Source organism: Vanellus vanellus, assembly GCF_965231255.1.
Source record: "Vanellus vanellus genome assembly, chromosome: 15".
Lineage (NCBI taxonomy): Eukaryota > Metazoa > Chordata > Aves > Charadriiformes > Charadriidae > Vanellus > Vanellus vanellus.
Genome location: NC_138920.1, coordinates 5888952 through 5901909, shown reverse-complemented (window position 1 = coordinate 5901909; position 12958 = coordinate 5888952). Strand labels below are relative to the sequence as shown.

Here is a 12958-nt window from a genome sequence, read left to right as displayed (position 1 = left end):
CTCCCACCACAGGTTTGGGCTTTTGTCTTTCTGCTGCCTTTTCTCTCCCAAGAGCTGCCAGCCCCTCTTTCACAGCCACTCTCTTCCTGCAGAACTCTTACGATTCAGTCGCAGCTGGTCCGTCAGAGCACACCGCTTCTCTAAAGGTCGGCGCAGAGGGCGGAAAGGCTGCAAACCAAACCCTACCCAGTATTTTCTCAGCAAAGCGTTTGATGCTGCTGGCCTGGCTGCAGCCCCAGTGATGTGAAGTTGCTTTAGACGGCCGCAGTCGACTCCCTCCCGGCGGACGAGAAGTGGTGTAAAACCCTTCGGCCCAACACAGCTACTCCCCACATTTCAGGCCTATTGTCCAACCGTGCCCAGTTGTTAAACAATCCCTCCTGAGGGGATCAAGACGTGCTGAGCACATCTACTCACTCGCTCCTCACCTTGTTCTCCTCCCTGCTTTGCTTCGCAACCGTTCAAATTACAAAGTGCTTCACCTCCATCACGTGTTTAGCCACTATTAGAACAGAAACCGGTTATAAATCCTCAGGATGGCAGATGCTCGCGTGTTGGAGTCAGGAGAAAAAAATCACCAGCCATGTGGGTAGGGAGTGATCCTCACGTTGTTAAAGATGTCTTCCCCTGAAACACCCAAACGGCGACGTGTCGGAGACACGGAGCAGCGCTGCCCTGCTCTGAACAGAACAAATGCACGGCAGCTCCTAAAACCAGGACTGCAAATAATCAATGTCAGTTTGCTTTCAAACCTGTAGGTCAGGGTTGGGTTTTTTAGTTTGTTTTGGTTTTGTTTTTTCAGGTAATATAAAAATAGAGCTTGAAAACTAGCCCCATGTTAATTTTTACTGATTTATTCAGAATATGCAGTCTGAAGGTCATAGTCTGGCAACATTAACTTAACAAATAGAGATTTTTAGCTTGTACATTCTTTTCAGAAAGTTTCATTTTGCAACCAAAACACAATTTACTCAGGGAAGTACCTTTACCGCTTTCATTTCTTTCGGACTTTTAAGAGGAAAGGGTTGAAGCGGACCTCAACCCACTCTTCATTTTTAGCCAACACACAACAGTTATTGTTACAGCCTCCCAAATGCGCAGTGTGTAAACCCAACCCTGCTCTGGGAGCAGCACCCACGTGCCCTCAGGAAGGTTTTTGTTGTCCAAACATTGGAAGCTGCCCCGGGCTTCTGAGACTAGGAAAGGTATGGCCAGATAAGACGAGGGTAGGAATCTTTAATCTCAAGGGCATCCCTGGGCAGTGATAGTTCACACCTTCTCACTAAGCAAAAAGTAGGGCATCAGACAGAAAGAGAGCTAAGCATAGAGTCTAAAAGTAGTAAAATGGAGGCTTTTTTTTTTTTTCCATCACACAACATGTTAGAGAGTGGAAGTCATTCCCACATTATACTGTGGAAGTCATGAGTGTACATATGTTCAACTCAATAAATTCACAGAGGAAAAATCCATCAAGGACCATTAACAAATGTGTTCCCTTTGGCTCATAAGTTCCTACATAATAGATTGCTGGAAGGATATACCGAGAGAAATATTATATGCATATACAGTTACAGTGTTCCCCTTCTGGCCACAGTGGACCTCAGGTCTGAGGCAGAGCGGCCATTTTTATATTATTTTTCAAATTTCTTATTTCTATTATCGTTTTAAAAAAAATCTTAGGAAAAAAATGAATTCAATTTGGTCTAAAACCAATATTTCATCCAATTCACAAAACAAATATTTAATCTAAATAACTTCAGATTCTTTAAATATATTAAGATGTGAATAAAAAAAAAAGCAAAAGTAAAAACGAATAGTTCATTCGAGACTGCAAAGTGCACGCCAGCACTGGGATGAGAGCTTGGCCATCTGCACCTGTCAGATTTATAGTTGTTCAATGTTTCCACCTAAGCAAGACCTTCTTACCTACTTTTACTTTCTTATATTCGGAGATAGGCGAAGTGCATCAGGGATAGGCGAAGTGCATCAAGCATCCTACCGAGAACAAAGACCATATTTACAAAAAAATTAAATAATCAGTTTTCATCATACCATGACTTGGTTTTGATTTAAGTTTTGGAAACCATAACCCTCTGCTCCTCAGAAAGCTGAAGCCAAGTAATGCCGGAGATACCTGCGGATGTGAGGTAGAGGCTGGACCACGGCAGCTTCCCTCGGTCTCCACCTGCCTCCCTGGAGCTGGGGGTTCACCCCAACCCAGCTGCAGGCAAGGGTGGCTCCGCAGGTCTCCCGTTTGCTGTCGGAAATTTTGTACAACTGGCAAAACCTTCTCAAAAACCAGCCCTGAAGGATTAGTGATGAAAAGCATTAGCAAAGGTTACGGACAAGAGGGGAGAACTTGGCCGGTGCCTTTCCCCCGTGCCCAGGTGCCACCACCTCCTCGGCATCGTGAGGACCAAATTCAGCCAAGCGGTGCGTGCATTCGGGTTAGAATTAGGGGTTTCTGCCAGGTCCCTACTGGTTTGGGAATACAGCTAACTGCAATTTAGCCAAGGCTGTGCCTGACACAGCGGCTCCGTAGGAAATAAGGATTGTTATGGTTAAGAAAGCATGGAAAAGCTTGTGTGTTCCTTTCCCCAACCGCTTTAGTGTTTCTGCTAAATAAAAATCCATTTTTATTCTTAAGGGAGCTGAGCGGAGAGATGTTGTTTTACGTCCTGGTTTTCACCAGTGATGATGTATGTCCCTTTTACAAACTTATCTCTGGGTTTTTGCTCAGTTTATAAGCTAGGAGCAATCTTTCTTTCCTAAAGCTTCCTTCTCTCACAGTCTGGAGGAACCTTGAGATTTCCTGCCGGTGATTTAAAGGGCTATAATACTCGCAGGCTAGATTTGTTTTAGTGTCCATAAAACTCAAAAATTTCATAAAACAATTGGTGAAAATAAAATTACCAAAAAATGATGTACTGCCAGCAGACTGTATAATAGTTACGGGGGAAATGGAGAATATGATTCACTGGGGTATAAAAATGACAATGTATTTATTGCAGTGCAGTGACAAGAAACTAATTTGTCCCTTTTACTTTTCAGACAGGGCTTGAATTCTGATTTTTCCGCTTTGCCTCCGCTGTGGCAGGGTAGCAGCGTGCCCCTTGCGGCCGCGCGGCTGGAGGGACAGCTGTGGCCACAATGCAAGTTACCGTAGCTGTAGGACAAGAAATAGCAAAAACATTTGCCTGTAATATTTGCTCTCTGTAGAGCTAAATATTTGCGACAGCTGCAGAAGTATTAACAACAAGCAGACACCTTTGGCTAAAATAAGTAGGCGTTCAAATGTTAATCCAGAAACCGGCCTATTTGGGTGGGTGAAAAAGAGTTAACTCTCCCAAACCCATTTTCTTTTCTTCTTGAAGTTAAACCTTGCACTTCCACATCCCAGATGTTTTCCTCCTTAGGCTTCTCCAGAAGCTCACGGGAAAACAAACCAGCTTTCAAAGAAACCAAAGGCCCAGAGTAGAGACCCAAGCAGTGCGGGAGGGATCTGGCTTGGGGAGACGTGGCTTTCGCTCACCTCCAAGCATGCGGCATTCCGCGCGTTCTCGTCCCTCAAGCTCGGGACAGTCTGCCCCTTTGTGCTCCAGCCGCGCTCGGCATGGGGAGCTGGAAAACAGAGTTAAAACATAGGTTCAGAATTGGATCTGGAAAAGGGGGAGGGTGACTGAAACTAATTGCAGCCGTGAAGCAATGAAAAGTTGTATTTGGTATTTCCAAATGATTTTTTTTTTTTTTGGGGGGGGGGGGGGGGGAGGGGGGGGAATTGGTAAAATATAAAATAAAAACACTGCTACAGAAAATTCAACACTAGAATGTGGCGAACCCTGGCACAATCAAGCCAACCGTACCGGATGTGTCAACTTCAAACTCCTTTTTTTTGGAGTGTCTCACTTGCTGAAGTTGTTCTAGTGTAAATAAACGCAAAAGATCAGGTCCTGGAGAACGGACAAGTACCCTCAAACCTCGGACTGCAGAGAGGTTCTCCCCATCCCGCAGCAAGGGTTATTGATGCCTAAATATCTGCTTCACGTGGACCACAGGGGTGAACGCAACAGCTCTGGTCTATGTCCCTTTGACACATCAGCTCTGAATCATAAAGTGCTTCCACTGGCAGTCCCCGCTCTGGGAAGCCCCAAACAGAACAGAATTGATTCCAGGACCGTATAAACTGGGTTTTATGAGGCAAGCGATGCAGCTAAATGCAGTGCCCAGGTCACTGTCCTAAAACGCACCATAAAAATGCTCTAAATTCTCTGTGTTTTGGGGATGGAATGAAAAGCTTACTTTTTTTCCAGCTCGCACAGGTCTCTGAAGTTAATAAGTTTCTGTGGATTATAAAACCCCAGAATTGGATTTCAGCGCAATTTCAATTTGTTGTTTCATTCTGTGCCATTAAATATATTTATTTTTATGAGCCCCCTCACTCTCCTTAGTCCCCAGCGACGTAGGACACATCCTGCCGTTTGCTCCTGGCCCGGGGTACCGCAGGTCCCCCCCAGGGGGGCCACCAGAGCCTGCTGAGAGCTGCAGTGTCACGCCAGAGGCGCGGGACCGGCTGCGCGCGGGCTGACGTACGGGCCGATGGTCTGGGGATAACTCTAAACGCGGGATCGTCACCTACGGAAATACAATAACTGTCCTACGCCCGCACTGCCTTTGGAAAAGGCCCCGCGCACCAGCCTGTGGGCACATTATTCTTAAACTTCCAGCAGCACTGCGTGCTTTGTTCCAATTTCCATCGTAAAACGCTGAGGAGAGGGGAAGGGGTGCATCTTCTGGGACCCCATCGAGCGAAGCTAGTGCGCTGCACCCACTCACCTTGTCTTGTAAGCTGTGCGATTTTGGCTCGGGTCAGTAGCTTCACCGTTGCCACGGGCAGCAGAGCAGCACAGCAGACTCCGCGGAGGTCAGAGTGGCAGAGAGAGATGGATCGGTCAAACCGGCTTCAGAAAGTACGTTCTGGTGCGCAAACTTTTCCATTGCTTTTACACCACGAACCGGGCGTTTGACATTGCAAACCAGCTTCGACCTCTCTGCCTGCTCCGTCTCAGCAGTGAGGGACTCCACACGTGCTTTCCTCCTCGCTATTTCTCCTCAAGTGAGAGACGCCAGATTTTCCTCTTAGAAAATTGCTCAGCACACATGTTTATTCAGTTATTGTCCTTGAGATTTCATTCATTTATCTGCTAATTTGGATTCTATTTTCCGCCATAGCCCTATGAGAGAAAAACCTCAGGCTCCTCCCTTAGGCTGTAACCTGATCAGAGAGCAGTTCACATTTGACACGAGTTGTCATTGCCAAAAGTAACTTATAAACTGGGGGAAAAGGCCAACGGGTATTACTGGAGCTATACAAAGTTTGTGTATTAACCGCTACCCACATTGCGAATTTACACTTGGCCTAAAATCTGGGGAGAAAAAGACCCAGATTTTTAAATTAATTCATTCAGCTGCAGTATACAGAAGGCAAGAGTCAGAGAGTTGAATATTACCCACGGAAAATGCGTCCGGGTGAAGCTGCTGTCCTCCCAGGTACTCTGCAAACACTCCACAGCAATTACTAAAAGCATTTAAAAGCATCTACTCTGTCTCTAGTAAACCAAGATTCCGGCACTTCCAAATTTTAAAACCGATTGAAGCAAAATCCTTATTCACCTGGCAGAAACGCAGGAACTATTTTATGACTGTTTCTAAGCAAAGGAGACATTTAGTCATACATTGCTTTGCTTTTTCCCACGAAGGTGCTAAGAAGGTTTTGATTTTGGATTGAGAATTGTTATTTTTTAAAAAATACTAAATCGCTAAATTACAGCTGAATCCCAATAAAGCTCCTTGTATAAGAGTGTGAAACTTTCAAGCAGTTGACATTTTCCTGAGATAAAGGTCTCGAATCTGGAGCATTTTAGAGGTATATTCACTATTTCTAGTCGCTAAGAACAAGTTGGTCTGTGCTAGCACGTAACTTGCTCTCCAGAACGATAAAAATTAAACTCTAAAGGCATTTTCACGGTTCGCAGCGAAATCAGGAGAGCTGGCCTTAAACCCGCGGCGAGCGCTGGCCCTGGGAGGACTGGCAGTGGCCCCGACCTCCCCTGCCCACCGCCCCGCACGCTGCCCGCTCGGCCCACGCGCCCTTCTCGCCCTTCCCCTGCTGCGCCGGGGCAAAAGAAACCTCAAAAAGGGGCTGCTTCAAAATGGCTTTTTTTTCTTCCCCCCTGTGCCGGCCAAGGAGAAGGCTGGTGGAGAGCCAGATGTTATCAGATCAATATAGTGAATAGACATACACAGTTTCTAATACTTGATAGAGGAGCTGGTAATTAATAATATAGCAAGGAATAGGGGTTTCATTGCCAAAAATCACAAGCGGCCCCTGGCTCGGTGCGGTCCAGAATACCTCAGGTCCAGCACTGTTTTTCTGGGGCTTTTAGCGTTTCCCTGCACGGATTTCCACAAAGTACTTTTCCACTGCAACGGGATGTGGGACGTGTTCACCCAATCCAAGCACGCACGCAGGGAGCTGGCTGCGAGGCCGGTCACCGCAGTGACCCACGCGATGGGGGAAGGACCGGGCGCGTACATCCACCCATGGCACACGGCAGCTGGGGCTCGTCCCGCCGCGAGTAACTCGCTCAGCCCGTGTACCTTGATTGCTCTAACTGGTGTGTGCAGACAAACCGGTCCAGGCAGGTAACATACCCATTCCTCATCTCCTGCTATCTCCTAAACACTCTCCACGGCGCTATCGCAAAGAAGCGCCCCAGACAATACAAGCAGCGTGTGGCGAGTAGGCGGTGGCTGCGCTCTCCACGGAGGGTTACGACGATGAAGTTCTCCCCCCGCACTCTCGCACTTCACTGCCCTTTCTTCCCCCCTCCTCTCCCCTCCAAGAAAGTTCTTTTCAAATGTTATTGTGTTTGCACCATTAATGTCACCATCCGAGTTCCTCAACCCGCTTACAACAGCCCTTAGATCACGGATTTATTATCCAAATGCCAAGAGTCTCGTTATCGCTAATGAACTTTGGGAAGCGGGAGAACTCGTACATGATGGTCTGGGTTTATTTATTCAGCTGGTGCCTTTTAACTACTGAAAAATGTTACCTCTTTAAATCATGTAGCCCCAGACATATGTATCTGCCCAAAGCCTGGTAACTCGCTGACAGAAGGTGTGGTGACTCCTCCCCAGCACAGCTGATGACCTTCAAGTAGTAAACAGGATCCATTTTCTTAGATTTTGCTTGAAATTCCTGTAACGTCCAGCAACCTGAGTTATCCCAGTCTAAAGAAAGGAAATCTGTGACATTTTAGACTGGAGATGAATTTCCTAAAAGACCAGGAATACAAGCCTGTGGGCATGGAGATAAGCAAGCTGTCCCTCCTGCCATCACCTAATTTTGCTCAAAAAATAAGTGATATATTTTGATCAGCTAATCATTTTTCACAGGCAAACTACTTCATTAATTTAACCTCTCTCCAGCAGCAGGTCTTGCTACTCTCCAGATCATAATTCCACAACGTATGAAGCAACTTCGCGATTAAACAGGTAAGTGACACACTGGTTGTGTCACGTAATAAACACCGGTTTTGGTCAAAAAACTGTGAACTTAATACTTTGATTCGCACATGAAAACTATTAGTTTGGGATATGGAATACTGCTGCACACAACTTTAAACTTTATAGCCTAAAAAAATTAAAAAAAAAAAGAAAGAAAGAATATCTTTCATACCAGCGAGATTTTATAGTCCAAATTTTCATGGGAAGTACTTGAGAAAAAGGCGTGAACACAGCTGAAACAAATTCACATTAGATGTCACACACTTCCTTAAGACTGCACATGTGTTTAAGAGTACTGCTGGGCCATGAACCAAAAAAACAGTCACAGAAATCCTTCCAATTCATTCTGAATTTTTTTTTTTTTTTTTAAGTACTTCTGGTCCCTCCACACACAGGCTGAAGTTTCTAACAGAGATGTGCAACGACGGCGCTAACGTCCACCGCAAAGCTCTCCCCTTCCATTTACACGGTCGGGCACGGCCAGCTGCTATCAGACAGATAAAAGGTGGTGTGAAATGTCCCGTTTCAGCAGTACCTCACAAATCCGGCCTGTTTCTCATCAGAAATCAAAACCTATGCTTTAGAGGTCAAAACCTGCTTTCCCTGCACTGTTTTGAAGAGGCGCCTCAGTCGCCCGGGCGGCTCAGACCCCTGACGCACTCCGAGAGCAGCGGCGATGCTCGCGGAGCGGGAGAGAGGGCACCGCAGCTTTCTCGCGGGGTGGACGAGGACAACGGCATTTCTGTGAACAGAAAAAAGTTCCCAGAGAAGTTTCTGTGAACAGCTAATTGTACCGATTCTATTTTCTTCGCGAGCGTTTGCAGTCCAGCGGGCTGCTCTGACACACAGCAAACCTTCAGGCGGCTCCGATTGTCTGTATGAAGTGTAACATGTTCGCTTGACCAAAAAAATATAGAAATAAAAAATAAATTTATATCATTTTCATGGCTTTTTTTTAAACAAAAAAACAAAAACAAAACCACAGAATCAATTAGAGTTTTTCAGATAATGACATCTCCCTCCCTTTTTTTTTTTTTTTTTTTACAGATAAACCACCACCATCATCCAAACCAGTCAGTGTCACACCACTGCTTGTCCATCCCTTTAGAGCCTGAAGTGCATTTCTTTGGTTCCAGGTGCAGATGTTCCTACAGCCACTGCCAGCTTTTCAAAGTGGAAATAAATTTGCCATGAAGAGCCATTTTTGCACAGCCCAGCATTCTGCCACTTGGTCTCGCGCTGCATTTACAGCAAGTGAAGCAACTCAGGAGGAGAAGAGCAGTTTTAGATATTTTTGTTGGTGGTGGTGGAAGCTGCTTGCCAATTCCTTACTTCGACCTGAGTTTCTGCATGATAAAAATACAAGTGAACGTCTCCAGATAGATTTAGCTATATAGACGTGTATCGTCAGTGTAAGTTGTTCATCCCCCCAAAATAAGCACAAGTAGCTCAAAAAACAATAGGGGTTGAGTTTTTTTTAACTTAAGGTTTTATTTGCCTTCTAGTTCCCGAGTCTTTACAGTGGAGCCAGATCCCATTTTAAAGCCATTCTCTCAGACCACAATTACTAGAAATGCTTTCAAACAAAAGCCAAGATTCTCCTGCAGCCATTTGCCTCCAGGAGTTGGGACTATAAACACAAGACCAAATATCTCAAGACTCAGTAAAAGCACAAGAGCAGGCAACGCCGCCTCCGTTCCAAAGCATTAAAAGGTATTAAAAGCTCTGGTCACTAGAGGGTATAAACCAAATACTAAAGGATCTGTGACTGGAGATCCTATTACACAAATTGATTTGCCCAGCTCTAATTTTATAGATAAAGCGCAAAAAAAAAAAAAAAAAAAAGCCATGTAAAAGGTTATTGATGAATTCACCCAGGGCCAGTAACCCTCGCATCGAAGGGCAGAGGTGGACGCGATGCCTAAAGCCATGTGCCAACGTGGGGCGAGCTCCAGCGGCTCGGCTTGGCTTTGCGGATGCAAGATCCAGGCTGGTCCCTTGTGGGACTTCAATGGCCAACTTCAAGAAATTTGTCTGCTTTTCCTCTAACTGCTCAACATCTCTTGGAGGACAAAAAGAGAGGGAGGCAGAGAGGGGGAGGAAAAAAAGAGGGGGGGGGCGGATTTAGAATAAGATGGGTATCTGAGCAGGGTTTAAAAGCTTCAGTTAAACACGGCGGGAGTTGGCACACTCGGGTTTTATCATCAGTTTTACATTCACATAAACTTTTACAGCTGTAGATGACCCCACGTGCCGCCGTGTGCCTCCCTGCACCTCTGGCTGCCGGTGTGCCGGTGGTGACCTGCCTGCTGCCCCCGCTCCGCGCCTGCGCCCTTTGCCTCGTGCCCTCCTTGATCATCTGTCTAAGGCAAGGCTGAAATCAAATCCTCCTCTCACTTTACTGTAAGAGGAGAGCCGGGGGCGGCGGGGGTTGGAGCACACCCAATCGAGTGTGGATTTGCCCGTTCGGCACACGCTATAGGGCCCATCTCTGCCCCTGCCACGACGGAGAACGGCCCCGGCGCATCGCTCCCTCCGCAAGCGGGATGCGGGGATGCGCTGGGAGGCAGCCCCGGCTGCCATGGGCAGGGGCCGGCACCGCTCCACCGCCTCGGCACCCCTCTCCTGTCGCATTTGAGCAAGTTTGAGAAATAGTAGTGAGAAAGGCGAGTTTTGGGAGGTGCGGGAAGCTACAGACCCCACTCGACTTACCTCTTGTGGCAGCAACTCCAGACGAAAGGGCAAAACTGAGAGGAGCTGTGTTACACCAGCAGCGAGGGCAGAGCGCTGGAAGAATGGGCTTACACAGAAGCAAACACAAGAAAAGGAACCAAACACCGAATGTCCTTCCCTCCCCCCCCCCCTTTTTTTTTTTTAATAAACACATATTCAGGTCAACCAAGGTGTCTTACCAATAAATTAAGAGGGGGTGGGGGGGGCAAAGTTTCATCTTGTCATTTGCAGAACACAATATTTTAAGGCAAAATTGGAAAATATTTTTAAGTTTACTTTAAACGGTGTGGGTTTAAAATGCTCAAAAATAAACTGTTGTTCTGCCCAGTCTGGCCAAGAATTTTGGGGTTTTATTTTTTGGTCAATTCTAAATCCTTTAACTCCCCCAACCGCCACAGAAAGGTGAAAAAGTCACGCACAGCTTTCACCCCTCTTTGGTATACTTTGAGGAAAAAACCAGGAAAGACTGGAGGGTGCGGGACGAGAGGCTGAGGGCAGCTGGGGCAGGGTGGCACTGAGAGGCCATCCACCTCCTGCGGCAGCGGAGGGGGGAGAAGGGGTCTGGCCAGGAGCCCCACAGGGCTTTAAAATGAGGCGGATGAAGAAACACATTGCACGAGTACAGAGGCTTTTCTTCTTTCATCTCATCTCTCCCTGCATTTAAACGGGATGCCTCGTGAATTTGTCTGGTAAAGACAGAGCAACAAAACAAGCAGGAGATAAGAGATGTTCCTACAGAATTTATCACGGACAAACGTGGGGTAAAGTCCTTTTATCTCAGTGTACCAACGGTGTGTCCGTAATGCCCAATCTCTTGTCTTCAGCCTCTCAAAAGAACACAAAGGTCCCCTCTGCAAATCTACAGTGCTGTATAGTGGTCCCTTCTTCACCTTACACTGATAGGCAGACATCTTCCATTTAATTACCGGTAATACGTGTTAATTTTACAAACTTTAACACCAAGGCACACCTGGCCCTTGAGTAAAGTCCTTAAGCAATGATGCTCCAGTCTGCAGTGGGGTTAACCTTCATTGCAACATCACTATCTCCGGTTCAAAAGGAGCAAATCCTTCCCCAAACATCATTAAGCTAAATCAGAGATGGGAAAAACTGAGTCATGTTGGTAACCGACTAACCCCCGTTTCCAGCTGGGAGAGGCAGAGACATTCCTGGCGAAGCGGCTGCCTTAGGCCTAACCGAGATGGGGCTCAGGATTCAAACCAACTAATTACGGAAGTTTGGGGAAAATCAGCTAATACTTTCCAGCGTGCCGTGCTGCTGTTCTGCTCGTTGTTCTGAGAACCAGAGCAGAGTGAAGTCATTGCCTAGTAAAAATCTTAATTGGTTTTTCTTTTACACTGATGGTGTACTCAGTAGCATTAATCACATCCTGATTAATGATTGACTTCAAAGCAGGACGCTTACTTCACTAGAGGATCTCCAAGAGCTCTGCCACCATTAATGGATTTTACATGATTCTCCACTCCATTTTAAAAAGAGCAAAAACAAGCCAGGAGGATGCTAGCGCTGTAGCGCGGTACGAGGGAAAGAGCTGGGAAGGAAAGAGAAGAGCCTCGACTCCCAGCTCCCTACGGCACGTCAGAATTTCTGAAGCTGAGCTCGTGGCATCGGGAACATGCAGCCAACCATCCGGCTTGGGTTACCCCCTGTGTATACTCAAAGTGCTAAAAATAAATCTGCAAAATAAAAGCTCCCGCCTGGCGCACCAAAACACAATGGGCATCAAATTGCATTAGAATGTTTATATTGAGGAAAATTGCATCCTGCAAACTTAAATTATCTCTCTCCTCCCTCTCCCCTCCCACCTGCCACGGCCCATTTCCTATTATATTTTTCTAACAAACCAATAGATGCTTGAAATCACGGAAAGCCATAAAGAATTGGAATCAAATTAAGTCTACATTCTAACTGCATTAGGTGCTGTCAAGCATAGTTTACTCACTCTTCACAGTTCTATCTAGAGGCTAAACAATTTTGTACCCTTTCTCTACTAATCAAAACTGATTACTCTGATAATGGACCCCTGACGCTGAACACTTTATGAAGGTAAATTATGCCATATCGAACAGGAAGGGGAATGGAAAAATCACCCAGAGATAAATAGGTCTAAAGATGCATATATTGATCTCGCGCTCGTTCTTTCTCTCTCTTTCAATGTCTGCAGTGGCTAAAGGTTCAATCAATACGCTCAGTGCTGTAATGCCATCTTTTATAATACCATCATAATTGGCCGTTACCACCACGTGCCCTCGGATTGGCTTGTGCTGGGGCCTTTTATAGCCGAGGTCTTTTGTTTCTTCCCTTCCCAGGTCACATATTGGAAGGGGCTGGTTAAACGCGGCCCCGGCGTTCTCCAAATCGGGCTCTGCCTGTGCGCCAGGGCAAGGGGAGGGCAGGGATGCTCGGCCATGAGCTGAAACCACTGGGAAATTCAGCCAACAAGCATCTTCTAATTCGTTTACCAAGAAACACTCAAGCATGAGCAGATCTTATGGATCAAGCACACTGAATTTTGATTGTGAGAGACAATATACCTTTACAGCTCTGGGGCTTCAAAACTCTCCCTGTCCCCAAAAGAAAGGATGGCTTTGGCTTACAAGGCTGTTAGCAGGTAACAGAACAGACTGCTCAAGGG

General features: G+C 46.3%; 1 long non-coding RNA gene across 1 annotated transcript; it reads right to left on the bottom strand.

Annotated features, from left to right (window-relative positions):
- Nucleotides 1-568: 568 nt before the first annotated feature.
- Nucleotides 569-3553, bottom strand: LOC309678343. Its single transcript, XR_014269745.1, has 3 exons — nt 3533-3553; nt 1927-1995; nt 569-627 (listed from the first exon to the last, which is right to left on the bottom strand). It is a non-coding gene; the product is annotated as an uncharacterized lncRNA (long non-coding RNA).
- Between the last annotated feature and the right edge of the window lie 9405 nt (nt 3554-12958).